Here is a 14,657-nt window from a genome sequence, read left to right on the forward strand (position 1 = left end):
GAGAAAGAGCGAGCAAGAGATAAAAGAGCGAGAGATAAAGAGAGATAGATAAAGATGGAGAAAAAGAGCGAGAGATAGAGAGCAAGAGATAAAAGAGCGAAAGATAAAGAGAGATAGATAAAGATGGAGAAAAAGAGCGAGAGTGAGAGATAGAGAGCAAGAGATAAAAAAACGAGAGATAAAAGAGCGATAGATAAAGATAGAGAGAAAGAGCGAAAGATAAAGAGAGATAGATAAAGATAGAGAGAAAGAGCGAAAGATAAAGAGAGATAGATAAAGATAGAGAGAAAGAGCGAGAGATAGAGAGCAAGAGATAAGAGCGAAAGATAGAGAGACAGATAAAGATAGAGAGAAAGAGCGAGAGATAGAGAGCAAGAGATAAGAGCGAAAGATAAAGAGAGATAGATAAAGATGGAGAAAAAGAGCGAGAGTGAGAGATAGAGAGCAAGAGATAAAAAAACGAGAGATAAAAGAGCGATAGATAAAGATAGAGAGAAAGAGCGAAAGATAAAGAGAGATAGATAAAGATAGAGAGAAAGAGCGAGAGATAGAGAGCAAGCGATAAGAGCGAAAGATAAAGAGAGATAGATAAAGATAGAGAGAAAGAGCGAAAGATAGAGAGCAAGAGATAAGAGCGAAAGATAAAGAGAGATAGATAAAGATGGAGAAAAAGAGCGAGAGTGAGAGATACAGAGCAAGAGATAAAAGAGCGAAAGATAAAGAGAGATAAAGATAGAGAGAAAGAGCGAGAGATATAGAGCAAGAGATAAAAGAGCGCGAGAGATAAAAAGATAGAGTGAAAGTGTGAGATGGAGAGAGAGAAAGAGATACAGAGAGAGAGAGAAAGAGAGATACAGAGAAAGATACAGAGAGAGACAGAGATGGAGAGAGAGAAAGAGAGATACAGAGACATAGAGATAGAGAGAAAGATACAGAGAGAGACAGAGATGGAGAGAGAGAAAGAGAGATACAGAGAGAGAGAGATAGAGAGAAAGATACAGAGAGAGACAGAGATGGAGAGAGAGAAAGAGAGATACAGAGAGAGAGAGATAGAGAGAAAGATACAGAGAGAGACAGAGATGGAGAGAGAGAAAGAGAGATACAGAGAGAGAGAGATAGAGAGAAAGATACAGAGAGAGACAGATGGAGAGAGAGAAAGAGAGATACAGAAAGCAAGAGAGAGATTATATAAAGTTCATCCCTGTCGCTACTCAATTATGTTAGGACTGCAAAGCACAACAAAAACAAAGGTCGCTTCACCAGACCAGTGCCAGTGCTATGACAGTAACTGGGCTAATTAACAGCACTGATGACGTGGAGATGGCACACACGGAGGAGTTGGCACAGCAACCACCTGGCCTTAAATGCCAGCCAGACAAAAAGAGCAGCTCATTATTGACGCCAGGAGGCCCACAGAGACCTCCGCTGAGGGAAGAACAGCAGAGAGGCTGTTGGAGCTGAACTCCTACTGTACTCTGTACTCATCCTGCGTCTCCTCGGCTACTCGACTGTAATGCGATCTGTGGTTTGGTGGGTTGGTGTGTGTGTGGTTCAAGTTTATTATGAAAGGGAGCAAATCAGTGTTACATCAGCACAATCACAAACTCACTTGTACCTGGATAATGCTGTTAGCACTGCAGCGATACGGTGATCAGGTTATTGTAGCAGGATTGATACTAATTACACAAAACACTATTGTGCAAGTAAACCGTAAAAATGGTTACTGAGCCAGCCGCTGGAATTTGGAAGCTGGAGAACGGGAACAACGTGAAGCTATTCCGTTCTGCGGAGTAAATGAGCTTTGGTGGTGTGGTAATTAAGATTCCATTGCATTCCATTCAATTAAGATTCAATTTCAATCCAATTTATTTTTCCATTTGATGAAAATTCCATTTCCACTCAATTAAGATTCAATTCCATTTTAATTCAATTTCCCCTCATTCCATTGCTTTGCTTTCCTTTCTGACCCCATCTGCACTTTCCAAATCCCTTCCCTTTTCCATTCACTTCCTTTTTGTCATCATTTCCCTTCCTTTTACTTCCATTCCCTATCCTTGCTTCCCTTTTCTCCCTTTCCATTCCTTCTTTCATTCTCCTTCTCAATCCTTTCCTTTCTTCCTCCACTTCATTTCAATTTCTTTCTTTCCCCTTCCTTTCACCATTCCCTTCCTTTCTTTTCCTTTTCCCTTCTTCATACTTTCACGTCCCCTTCCTTTCACCCCACCTCCTTTCATTTAAATTTCCATCCTCCGCCCTTCGCTTCCTTTACCCTTCCACCTAATTTTATGCGGCTCATGGCAGCAGACCTGTCCTGCACCTAAAGCAGCACAGTCCCCCTGAAAAAAAGGACACTAAATGCAGTGTGTGTCGATGAGCTGAGCTGAGCTTCTGGCTTAGCACTAACCCTGTCCTTTTCCACAGTCAGGTCTGAGCCGGGTATGACAGTTCTAATCATTTCTAAGCAGCCACTTACAGGTTCAACAACATCTCCCAGAGCTGTGGCGAGTGCTCCTCCACTAGTGACACTGTGTTTTGCTACATTACAGAACAGATCAGCTCAGTCTAGGAAGACCATACTGAGAGAAGTGACTAACTGTCCGCTGATCTGATGTATCCTGAACACCGCTGCACTACAGACTGCTCAATAATACAAGAGACAGTGCAGGGTGACCACAAGTTCTTCACTCAGTCTATGGCAGGAACAACCACTCAATCAATACTGGTAAACATCTACAAATTCAATATATTATTACTAGTAATGCTGCTACTACACATTTTTTTTCTATTCATAGCAGCAGTAGATGCAACATCAACAGCACCTCGTCAACCTTCCTGTTTGCTCCTGATATTCTCACATATTTCACCCTTCTCCCCCACTGTCCTCCTACTTACATCTACCATTTTTAACTTTCTAAATGTTGTAATGTTTACTACATTCTTGGCATTTGTTTCCTACATTCCCCCTCAGTAAAAGCCAAAGGCAGTATGTGGAATAATAGTTGTAACATCTTCATATCTTCATCAACATCCTTCATACTCCCTTTATGTATGAAAAATAAGCAGTCAGTTTTAAACGTTCATAGTAACGCAGTATGTTCACAGTACATTAACAGTAACGCAGCAGTCACTGTCTACATATTTCTACACGTTGGCAGTTCAGAGTCAAATGTTTGACAATAACCATCATGGCTACAGTGGAGGAGGTTGTGATGTAATTCCTACATTAAAAAAAACAACAAAATGAAAAGATGCACAAAAGTGCTTTCTTAGAGTTCTTAGAAAATTTCATCATGTCCATATGGCAGTGATTGTGTTTCGCTTGGCTACACTGCCTAAATGATTTCCAGTAGTACTACTTTGTTCCATCTGTATCTGTAAGCTTTCAGAAATTTGATGCAGAGCAATAACGAGCATGAAAACGAAGTTCTTCCATCAAATGGCAGAAACACAAAGAAGATGAAGACAGAGAAGAGGACAGACTAAGAAGACAAAGATAAAGAAAAATATGAAGACAGATGAAGACACAGAACACAAAGACAAAGAAGATTAAGATGAAGAAAATGAAGAGCTGCGCGAGGTTTTGAGGATAAATGACTGTGAGGGATGGTGGTACCTGTTAAAGGCTTAGTCTCTGCAAATCTCTCACCAATCTTAAGCGGTATAGCACAAAAAGGTATATGTTGACAGCATTCCTTTTAACCAGGTCTCTAATTCTGGACTCCTTAACTTGGCATATAAACCTAATAGTTAACCCAATCCTTGTAAACTAGTTACACTGGTATTTTAAAGCAAGTATTTGTCTGAGGGTGATGTGAAGACTCACTGTGGACATTTCTGTAAATGTTCGGAAATGTTAGGGATACGTGGACACTGATGGAGGTGGTGGGATGGCCTGGGGCTAATTTTCAAATGCCAACATTGATAGGTATGCAACGGCGGAAACAGCTGCCCACTCTGTCTTTTGTATAATATCCACACCGTAAGCTGGGAGTAGATTGAAATTTTGCCAAGTGAATAACCCACAAGCATACTGTAATATACTGTATACTGAACCACCTGTATTGCACACTGTACTGTAGATTGCATCACCATTCCATGTCATTACCCTTCTGCTTTGCCATTGTTTTTGCCGTGCTGGTTGGAGAGATTTAATGAGAATAGCTCACAGAGACAAAGGAAGAGATGGAAGTTAAACAGGAGGGCTAATTTATTACAGGAAAAACACATCACTGACAAAAGAGGAGGAACAAACAGGGCACTGTGGGTCGTCAATTAGAAGATAACACCTTCAGACATGTAATTAGAATTTGAGAGTGGGCTTGTGTGTGTGTGTGTGTGTGTGTGTGTGTGTATCTCAGTTTGGGAGTCAATAGCAGATTAAATCAACACAGAAGAGTGTTGTTATCAGCAAGCACAGAGCGTTGGCTTATAAACTCATTCCCTCGTCTGAGTCAGCCCAGAGAAACCAGCCATTACAGCGCACTGCCCAGATCTAGTGGCTAAGTGTGTGCGTGTGTTTGAGGGAACATGTTATGTGCGTGTGTGTGTGTCTGTGTGAGAGATAAAACTAAACTTGGAGGATGAGAGAGAGGGAGAGAGAGTGTCTCTGTGTGTAAGGGGACCAGCCGTGGGCCCAGAGTGTATAATTAAGACAGAAATACTCAGTGTCCTTGGGAACTGAAATCACAGCTGAGACACGAGAAAGAGAAAAAGACACTTCTACTGACGACCTTTAAAAAGAGAGATAGAGAAAGAGTGCAAGAGGGAGAGCGCAATAGGCAAGAGGAGGAACGGAATGAGTGATGAAGAAAAACAGGAGCTTGGAAGAAAAGGTCAAACAGAAGTACAGAGTGAATGACAAAGAATAGAGTGAGTAAGAGACAGGTTGATGGAAAGTGAGAATGAGAGTGAGAGAAGGAGAGGGGGAGGACGAGAGAGAGAGAGAGAGAGAGAGAGAGAGAGAAGGAAAGAGGGAGGGAGAGAGGGAGGGCAGGAGGAGGTCGAATCTAAATCAGCTTTCTAAAGGGACTCAATAATGAGAGCATCTGACAGTAAATGTCAGTGGAAGACGGGATACAATGACGATGGGAGGAGGAAAAAATGAAGAGACAAAGCAGAAAGCAGTACACAAGTACAACAAGCCAGAAACACAAGAGTAGAATGAAACTAAACAGTACAGTGGATTGTAAAGAGAAGACTGGGAACTCAAATGCAATGATGCACAGAGGAGGTGATCTGATGTTCTGCATGTGTGCGTATACAGTATCATGTCTACTGCACCGATCTGCACACGATAATATAGCAAAGACGTTCTGAGGTGGCCATTTATTCAGTTCATAAAGTAATTAAGAAACGGCAGTTAACAGTCCTGGAAGGGCAAGAAAACCTTCAGAGATAACTTCTCATTACATTGCTAGAAAGACAAATCAGAACCCCTGTGCTAGACGGCAAAGAACCTTCAGGACGCTGTAGCAGACTGCTTAGTGGTGGTGCACTTTGCTACGGTGCAGCGACAAGTACACAAATAAGACCTTCACAGAAGAGTCATCAGATGAAACCAATTTCCTGTGACCACACCACAAAGTTCAGCATCAGACATTTCCAAAGTAACATCTAAACATGTCTGATGAGAAAAACAAACAAACAAAAAGAATTTCAGATGATGATGAGCAGAATGGAGCTGTAGTGTGTGCCAAGGTTGAATGTTGTAGGTAAGGTGGTGAAACTGTCCTTCAAATTGCCTTCAAATACATAAATAAAAATTCCTAATTTCCTAATATTTTGTGCTTTTTGTTGTTTATTCAGCATTTATGTTGTGTATTCAGTGTGTAACAGGCTGTCCAGCCAATGCCCTACGACTAACCTTGAGCACGGCAGCCTCAGTAGGAATCTTACACAAATACACCTCATACTCATTTTTTTTTTTTTTTTTAAACGCTGTGTGTGTGTGTGTGTGTGTGTGTGTGTGTGTGTGTGTGTGTGTGTGTGTGTGTGTGTGTTTCCAGTAATCCAGGTCTTTGAGGCTGTAATCTGTAGTGATTCTTTAGTGAGATTAAGGGTCTAATATGGATGTGTTTTTTACCAAAGATGAGAAGAGAAAAGGAGGAAATCTATGGAGAGGATGACAACTACAGTCTATATCTACTACAGCAGGCAGATGTGCAGATAAAGACACAATTGGATTCTAAATGCCAGCCACCGTAAATTACAGAGCATGTGCACGTGTGCGCACACACACTGCACAGTCCTTCAGCAAACAAGAAAGCCTCAGCTGTGGTCGTAATCTTGCCAATGCAGTCCCAAAGTCATAAAGACCATAATGTTGAACAGAGTTCAAAATGACAGTTACCTACATTTGTCCTCCAACCTTAAACCCTGTAAGAGTGTGTACGTGCGCGCGCGCGCACACACACACACACACACACACACACACACACACACACACACACCTCGCTCAGGGCAGACGGAGTGTTCTCTCGCTCGCTCTCTCTGCCTCAGGGATGAGTAATAGCTGGAGCGAGGGATGGTGACAGAAGGCTATAAAAGTGTAATTTGCTCTCTTTTCTTTTCCACAGGAAAGCAAATTCACTCGCCTGCTCTCGCACCTATCTGAGGACACTCACACACAGAGAGAGAGAGAGAGAGAGAGAGAGAGAGAGAGAGAGAGACAGAGAGACAGAGAGAGAGAGAGAGAGAGAGAGAGAGAGAGAGAGAGAGAGAAGGAGAAAGAGAGAGAGAGGGAAGGCTAGAGAGCACGCAGAGGTGTAGGAGTGTAGGTGAATGTGATTAGGGAGGGAGTCGTCTCCTCCTCCCGGTTTCACACTGCCATTAGTTCACTTCTTTGTTCCTTTGAAGTGCAGGGGAACAATGTGGGCTAAGAATAACACACACTCTCACACACATCTGCACCAGCAAAGCACCGGTGAAGCTGAAGTTGTTAGCGGTATAAAGGCACTGAGACCTGGGGGCTGATCACTACACTAATTACAACCTACACTTCACTACACACCCTGATATTAGAGAGAGAGTGCGAGACAGAGCGAGAGAGCAAGAGAGAGTGTGCACGTGTGAGAGAGTGTGGACAGTTTAGGGGGAGTAGGAGATCCACACTCCATTCTACTCTCGTCTCCGTTCCCCACGCCGTCTCGCCTATACTTCTCTATTCTGCCCCTTCTCTCACCTACCCTCCTCCATTCTGCCCCTTCTCTCGCCTACCCTCCTCCATTCTGCCCCTTCTCTCGCCTACCCTCCTCCATTCTGCCCCTTCTCTCGCCTACCCTCCTCCATTCTGCCCCTTCTCTCGCCTACCCTCCTCCATTCTGCCCCTTCTCTCGCCTACCCTCCTCCATTCTGCCCCTTCTCTCGCCTACCCTCCTCCATTCTGCCCCTTCTCTCGCCTACACTCCTCCATTCTGCCCCTTCTCTCGCCTACACTCCTCCATTCTGCCCCTTCTCTCGCCTACACTCCTCCATTCTGCCCCTTCTCTCGCCTACACTCCTCCATTCTGCCCCTTCTCTCGCCTACACTTCTTCAATCTGCCCCTTCTCTCGCCTACACTCCTCCATTCTGCCCCTTCTCTCGCCTATACTCCTCCATTCTGCCCCTTCTCTCGCCTATACTCCTCCATTCTGCCCCTTCTCTCGTCTATACTCCTCCATTCTGCCCCTTCTCTCGCCTATACTCCTCCATTCTGCTCCTTCTCTCGCCTACACTCCTCCATTCTGCCCCTTCTCTCGCCTATACTCCTCCATTCTGCTCCTTCTCTCGCCTACGCTCCTCCATTCTGCTCCTTCTCTCGCCTACACTCCTCCATTCTGCCCCTTCTCTCGCCTATACTCCTCTATTCTGCCCCTTCTCTCGCCTATACTCCTCCATTCTGCTCCTTCTCTTGCCTATACTCCTCCATTCTGCTCCTTCTCTCGCCTATACTCCTCCATTCTGCCCCTTCTCTCGTCTATACTCCTCCATTCTGCTCCTTCTCTCGCCTATGCTCCTCCATTCTGCTCCTTCTCTCGCCTATACTCCTCCATTCTGCCCCTTCTCTCGTCTATACTCCTCCATTCTGCTCCTTCTCTCGCCTATGCTCCTCCATTCTGCTCCTTCTCTCGCCTATACTCCTCCATTCTGCCCCTTCTCTCGTCTATACTCCTCCATTCTGCTCCTTCTCTCGCCTACGCTCCTCCATTCTGCTCCTTCTCTCGTCTATACTCCTCCATTCTGCCCCTTCTCTCGCCTATACTCCTCCATTCTGCCCCTTCTCTCGCCTATACTCCTCCATTCTGCTCTCATCTGCTCTGTACTCCTTTATTTCCCGCAGTTCTACATTCATCTTCTTTGTGCTAAACTACTACGTTCTCTTCTCCACTCTCTTTCAGCTCACGTCCCTAATAGCACAGGATATCACCTGCTGCACAATTTATGGGCCTCATCAAGTAAACACGATTAGAGCGCGAGAGCGAGAGAGAGGGAGGCAGAGAAAAGAGTAGAGAAAGAATGAAGGGTATAGATTAAGTACTGTCAAGTTGGAAAGGTGAGGGAGAAAAAAATTAAAGGAAGGAGTGGAGGAGAGAGAAAAGTGACCGAGAGAGAGAGAGCGTGAGAGCGCGAGAGAGAGAGTGAGAGAGAGCAAGAGAGAGAGAGCGCAAGGGAAAGAAGGAGAAAGGGAGAGACGCAGCAGTCGTTCAGCTGTCAGCTCTAAAGCATTTCTACATTAGTGCAAGGCCAGAGAACATGTGTTTCACTCTCCTGCTCTCAAAACTGCCTACATTATTCATACTCATCTACCGCTCTCTTTCTCGCTCTCCCTCTCGCTCACACACAGGTGGAAAATGAGGGTTTTAAATGAAGCATAGATCTTAACCCTCGACAACAGAGCTCACGTTAGCACTTACCCAGACAGCTTATTCATCTAATCTCACACACTAATGAAGGACATGCATCAAACACTCAGCCACCAGACAGACACACACACACCCCACCATCAACCAGCTCTCAGCTGCAGAAAGTGAATGAAGAAGGAGAGAACTCAGAGTGTGAAAGAGTGAGTGGGCGTAGAGAAGACCAAGATGGTGAGGCACCTGCTGGGGGAGTAGACGGAGATGGAGAAGATGAGGAGCGATGTAATGATAGTATATATATAAAAAAAAAAAACCCTAAAGTGATGGAAAAACAGAGAAAGCAGAAATACAGGAGCATAGAGGGAGCAGTGGGCAGATAGTGAATGTGTGCAGGATGAGGAGATGAAGTGTAGAGATGGTTAAGATTAAAGGAGCGATAAAGAGGGAGATGAAGCGTTCGCCATAAAAGCATGAAATATGAAGAGGAGGAGGCGCTGAAAGTGTGTTAGTCTTTCAGCACCAGCAGGCAGATTAGAGTTAAAGGCAAAATAACCATGAGCAATGAATGCCCTCAATAAACACACACACACACACACACATATATCTATACAAATGACTATGACAGAGTTCAGAGATCAGTGCTTTTGCCTTCTAACCAGCTCACATGTACAGGCATTCTTGCACGTGCATGCAGAACGAACACACACACACACACACACACACACACACACACACACACACACACACACACACACACACACACACACAGTGTTTGCAGGCAGTTGTGACACTGGATTATGGCTGTTATATAGGATCATGGTATCAGTTCTATAACTGGGTCTAAAATGTTTTATAGTTTGTAATTGTAATAAAGCATGATCAGTCTCCATGCATCTCTATGCAGTGAAATGTCAAATACTGAAAATGTTCAATAATGGAGTGATTTATAAAACATACAGGCAAAAACTGCAATTTTTTCCATTAGAAACACTGTAAAATGCTAATTAAGATGTTAAAATGGTTTCAGATGCTAAACAACCGGTGGCAGCTGCAGCTGGGGGGGGTAAAGGTTAGAGAAGTAGGTCTGAGACTAGAGTCATCAGGTTGATCCCCTGGACTGGCAGGACAGTCAAGACAAGACAACCAGTGAAACACACACAGTGGACAGTGAGCACACATGCCTGGAGTGGTGGGCGCCCTGGGATCAAAGAGGGTGAAGGGCCTTGCTCGAGGACTGAACCCACAACCCTGTCATCAATAGCCCGGAGCTCTAACCGCTGAACCACCACTTCCCAAGGAGGGAGGCATGTACAGGAACTGAACTTTCACCTGTTTGAACACTTCTGGTGGAGGTGCTCTTGAGCAAGGCACATAAATGGACCCCAAATGGGTTAAATCACTGGGTGGAATTCTGTTACGCTGAAATCACTGGAGCATTTCTTAATGGCATTTCATAATGGGAAGATTTAAAGACGATACATGCAATTTAGGCTATTTTTTGGTTGGTTTTATCAAGACCGTAAACGATGACTGACGTGCATTGTATGCAACACAAGGAAAACGTAGAGACCCTGTTCACACCTGTTCCCGTTACAGCAGTGTAAACACATTCGCCTCTCAAAGACACATTCCACAACCAAAACCCCTCCCAGCACAACCGAAACACTAGTAATTGCAGCACAACAAGCAAACTTACAAATTCTGTCCCACACAGCAAAAGACGCATTTGATTATCCACATGTAAATGCATGCAGCTAGACATTTCTGGATTGGCTGTGGTGGTCATTTTGCAAGTCTTAAGTTAGCATGCTATTAATATAATTCAACAGAAACTAAACAAGAAAAAAAATGTATATCCAATCTTATAATAATGTCATAATGTCATTTCATTTTTACTTGTTTATTTATTAACTGATCAAAAGATACTGGTTTGTGACTCAACTACTCCCACACACAACCAAAACTGCAGTATACATCAAGCTCTCCCAGCCCTGCAGCGCTGTCCAAGGTGCTGAACGACTCTGCATGACTAAAACAACAAGCAGCTGAAGCACATGCTATCGGACCACAAACCATTCCATTCCTCGGATCCACTTAAACTAATTAAGTCCCCTGTGGGGAAGTTTTGTTGAAACACGTCTGTCCTTGAGTGCTTTTGGTCCTCTGGTTGCCCTGGCAGCCCCAATGTGTAATTTGGCGGGTCATCGTTTACAAATAGCTTGAGTTTAGTTTTGATTGCAGTCTCTTTTCACCTGGCAGCTTTCTCTTGCGCTCTAGTCTAGCTCTGTAATACGGTAACTCCAGTCTGGGAGACACTGCATGTGCTTTGCTTTCAGCTGATTTACTCTATTTACATACTTACTGACAGATACGCAAAAAATAGTCACCATTTGGCCTGTACATTTTCTAAAAATAATGTAATGAATAGCTGAAGAGTTCATTGCAGAACTTGAATACTGGCACCTCCGCAGAATAACCAAACACCCATGGACATACTTAACCTGCAAAATGTATCTGGTGAATCTGCAGGGATGAAAATAACCTCAGAATTTATAAAAGGGGGTGGGTGGGGATTATAAACTGTTCTCACAGTCTTAAAACTAAAACTATTACTGTGTTATGGAGGCGGTATCTTAGATTGGTTTAGCTTTAGCTCTCACTGGGAGTTGCTAATATGGTTTAAGGTGCTCATTAAGATGCTAAGATGGTTTAAAATGCTAAATGGCCAGGGGGCAGCTGCGGTTAGAGAAGTGGGTTTGGGACCAGAAGGTCGCTTTCTCTTCCCTCAACATTCATGGCTTAGATGCTTTGAGCAAGGCACCAAACTCCCCAATTGCTGAGGTGAATGCCCACTGCTTAGGGTGTATGCACCCTCTTCCCTATTCATTACTGTGTGTGTATGTGTGTGTGTGTTCACTGGAACAAATGTGTTAAATGCAGAGGTTGACTGTTGTATTGCTATGCAACGGTTGTAAAGTGTGTTTCTAATTGTAATTTTGGTATCTGTCTGACTTCTGGGAAAATTCACAGGTTTGAAATTGCTATGGGAATATGTGACCAAAAGCATGTTAGACTCCAACTTGTTTAAAAATAAAATAAAAAAAATCCTTCTTGAAATGATTTGCTGTATTACTCACACCCACACCCACACATATATATACTGGCCTTAAGGACCTCAGAGCCAAGACTGGCCAGATTCTCTATTGTTGAAGTGACTGACACTAATTAATCATTAAGGCGATTAGCGGGGTTCTGTGTGGTATGGAGTATTTCACACTGTAATTGTTGCTGCTAATAATAGACAAACACTTTGGTCTGAACCTGTTGGTTCGAACAACCTGGTGTGCATGTAAAACAGGCCCATTCTGAGGCATCAAATTTGCAGTGGTATTTGCTATGGCTGATCCCTGGTTGGTCCCATCCATGGGACTAGAATATTTGGTGTAGAATTTTTAACCTCCAACATGACAATGATCAACAATCAATATTAATTGCAGCAGATCTAATGTATCTGCTCCCTCAGCAAACAGTGTATGTCTGAAACACCGAGACTTCTGGAATCGTTGTAAATTGATGTAAATTTATCAATCATACTGACCGCATACTGCTACCCTACACTCCGTGTGCTTTAGGGAAGGGTGCTTAAAAAATTCCTCTGGCACCTTTCCATCATTATTTACTAAACGTACGGAAATGTTCCAGTTTGGTGACTATGACTTCTGGTACTTTGACCATCTCATTATATAACATTTTATTAGAAGTAATGTGTTAGTATTAGAATACATGCATTCATACAGAAACGTTGAAAGTAACATTTCTACAGGAAGTAGTGGGTTTTTCCACCACTTTGTTTTTTTTTTATAAAACATCTCCAAAGTTCTCTTCATGAGACTCCAGTATTATTTAGACCACCCTAGTATTATCCAACACCATAATTGGTGAATCAGTAATGACATTAAACCATGGTAGTAAAGGAATTTAACAAATCCATGTGCTGGCTGAGGGCGTCCAGGGGAAATCTGGAACCAAGCTTTGTTCTTCAGACTAGTTCACAAGATCTCAACTACTTTCTTCAAATGAGAAATTCATCCTACTTACTGCATTTACCTTCACTTGCATCTGTTCTAATGTGATCTGGTGGATTTTTTTTTTTTTAGAAGCAAATGCACTCATTTGAGTTAAACTCAATTGAGATAAATGGTTTTATTAATATAATAGACATGACCAGAGGGTAGGCAACAAGGGACACCACTAACTTTGTGACATGTCCTACAGCCACCATAGTGGAAGCGTAAAACAATGGACTTTTTACACAGCAAGTGCCTCCAAATGGGATAACAGTGGTGCCCCATGGGCCATTGATGCCAGAGGGGAATGAAGACTTTACTTAATACAGTCCATGCCATGATGTCTCACTAGTGTCACCCAGGCAAAAGGTGGTTATTCCCACTATTAGGTCATAGTATTTTGATATGACCATATACATCAATTCCAGTGAACACAAGAATCAAGATGACCAAATGTCACCAGTGAACCTCCTGAAAGCCAAAAGAACTCAAGAAAATTTTGGACAGACCATTACAGACAAAGTGTAAACTACTTAGCTAGCATTCAGACTCCCCTGGCCTTAGCCTTCTGTGTTTAGACAGCTTGTGTGTTGTGTGTTTACATTTACATTTGGACAGAGGCTCTCAGCAGAGATAGCACTACTGTTACACAACTGAGCAAATGGAGTACTTGGTATGGAGGGCCTGATAATTGTCCTTTGAGTTGAATTGGGTCTGTTAGGACATAGAAAAACACTACACTCTGCAGTTCAGCATCCATGAGAACCACTTGTTCAGCCTCTTGTTTGTCTGTTTGCACAAGGTTTTATTCTAGGTAATGAAAAGTCACAAAGACCAAGCTGAAATGGATTCTTAATGACACCGCAGTAAAAATACACACACACACACACAAAACAAAGGTTTCGAGCTGCAGTTAAGGCTGAGCGAGAGAGAGACCAACAGACAGGACAGAGGGTATAGAATTCATAAGCAAAAGACTGGTAGGAGTGGTAGTGTGAAACGGCAGAGGATAAATGTTTAATTACACATTTAAAAAAACAAAAAAAACAAAAACCCTTATCATTAGACAGAGCCTGCCTGTCTGAAATAGACACACACACCCAAGCAGATGCACAGTCAAAGCTGCAGCAAAAAACAACACACACTCAGATAGGCATGAATCAAAAGGCCCACACTTCCATCTGCAGCAATTCCAAAAAGACAAACACATTAACGTGCACATCTAAATATAAAGCCGTCACAAAGGCAGCCAGCACAGCGGCTCAGCGTCAGTGACTGGCAGCTTCAGCCTGTAGAAGAATGATGGACACTGAGATAGGAGGGAGAGAGGGAGTGGGGGAAAGAGAGATAATGAAAGAGAGAGCTCTGTCCTTTGTGGAAACAAAGAAACATGGGAGGGTGAAGTGAAAGTTACACGAAAGAGTGCAAGAGTAATATGAGTATATCTAATGCTGTGTGTGTGCGTATTATAAAGGTTTGGAGCCGGAGGGCTGGATATAATGAGACTCATACTATACCTCACACATGGACCTTATGAGCACCAGCCTAAAAATGTCTCTCCCTGTCTTGCGCGCACACCCACACACACACACACACACACCCACAAACTTGAAGGCCCATCAACAGCAGCCAAACTGCAGACTGTCAGGTGCACACTGCACTCCATCTACCCGCTTTACACTTTACAATTCAGTACACTTTACAACAGCCAGTTTCCGCATTTTCCTAAAAGAGCTGTTACAGGAATGTGAG

General features: G+C 43.3%; 1 protein-coding gene across 1 annotated transcript in view; it reads right to left on the minus strand.

Annotated features, from left to right (window-relative positions):
• Window positions 1–14,657, minus strand: part of LOC140549628 (protein diaphanous homolog 1) — a 126,494-nt gene that overhangs the window by 39,454 nt on the left and 72,383 nt on the right. The gene's annotated exons all lie outside the window — the stretch shown is intronic.

The sequence above is a fragment of the Salminus brasiliensis genome, chromosome 2 (genome assembly GCF_030463535.1).
Source record: "Salminus brasiliensis chromosome 2, fSalBra1.hap2, whole genome shotgun sequence".
NCBI classification, from domain to species: domain Eukaryota; kingdom Metazoa; phylum Chordata; class Actinopteri; order Characiformes; family Bryconidae; genus Salminus; species Salminus brasiliensis.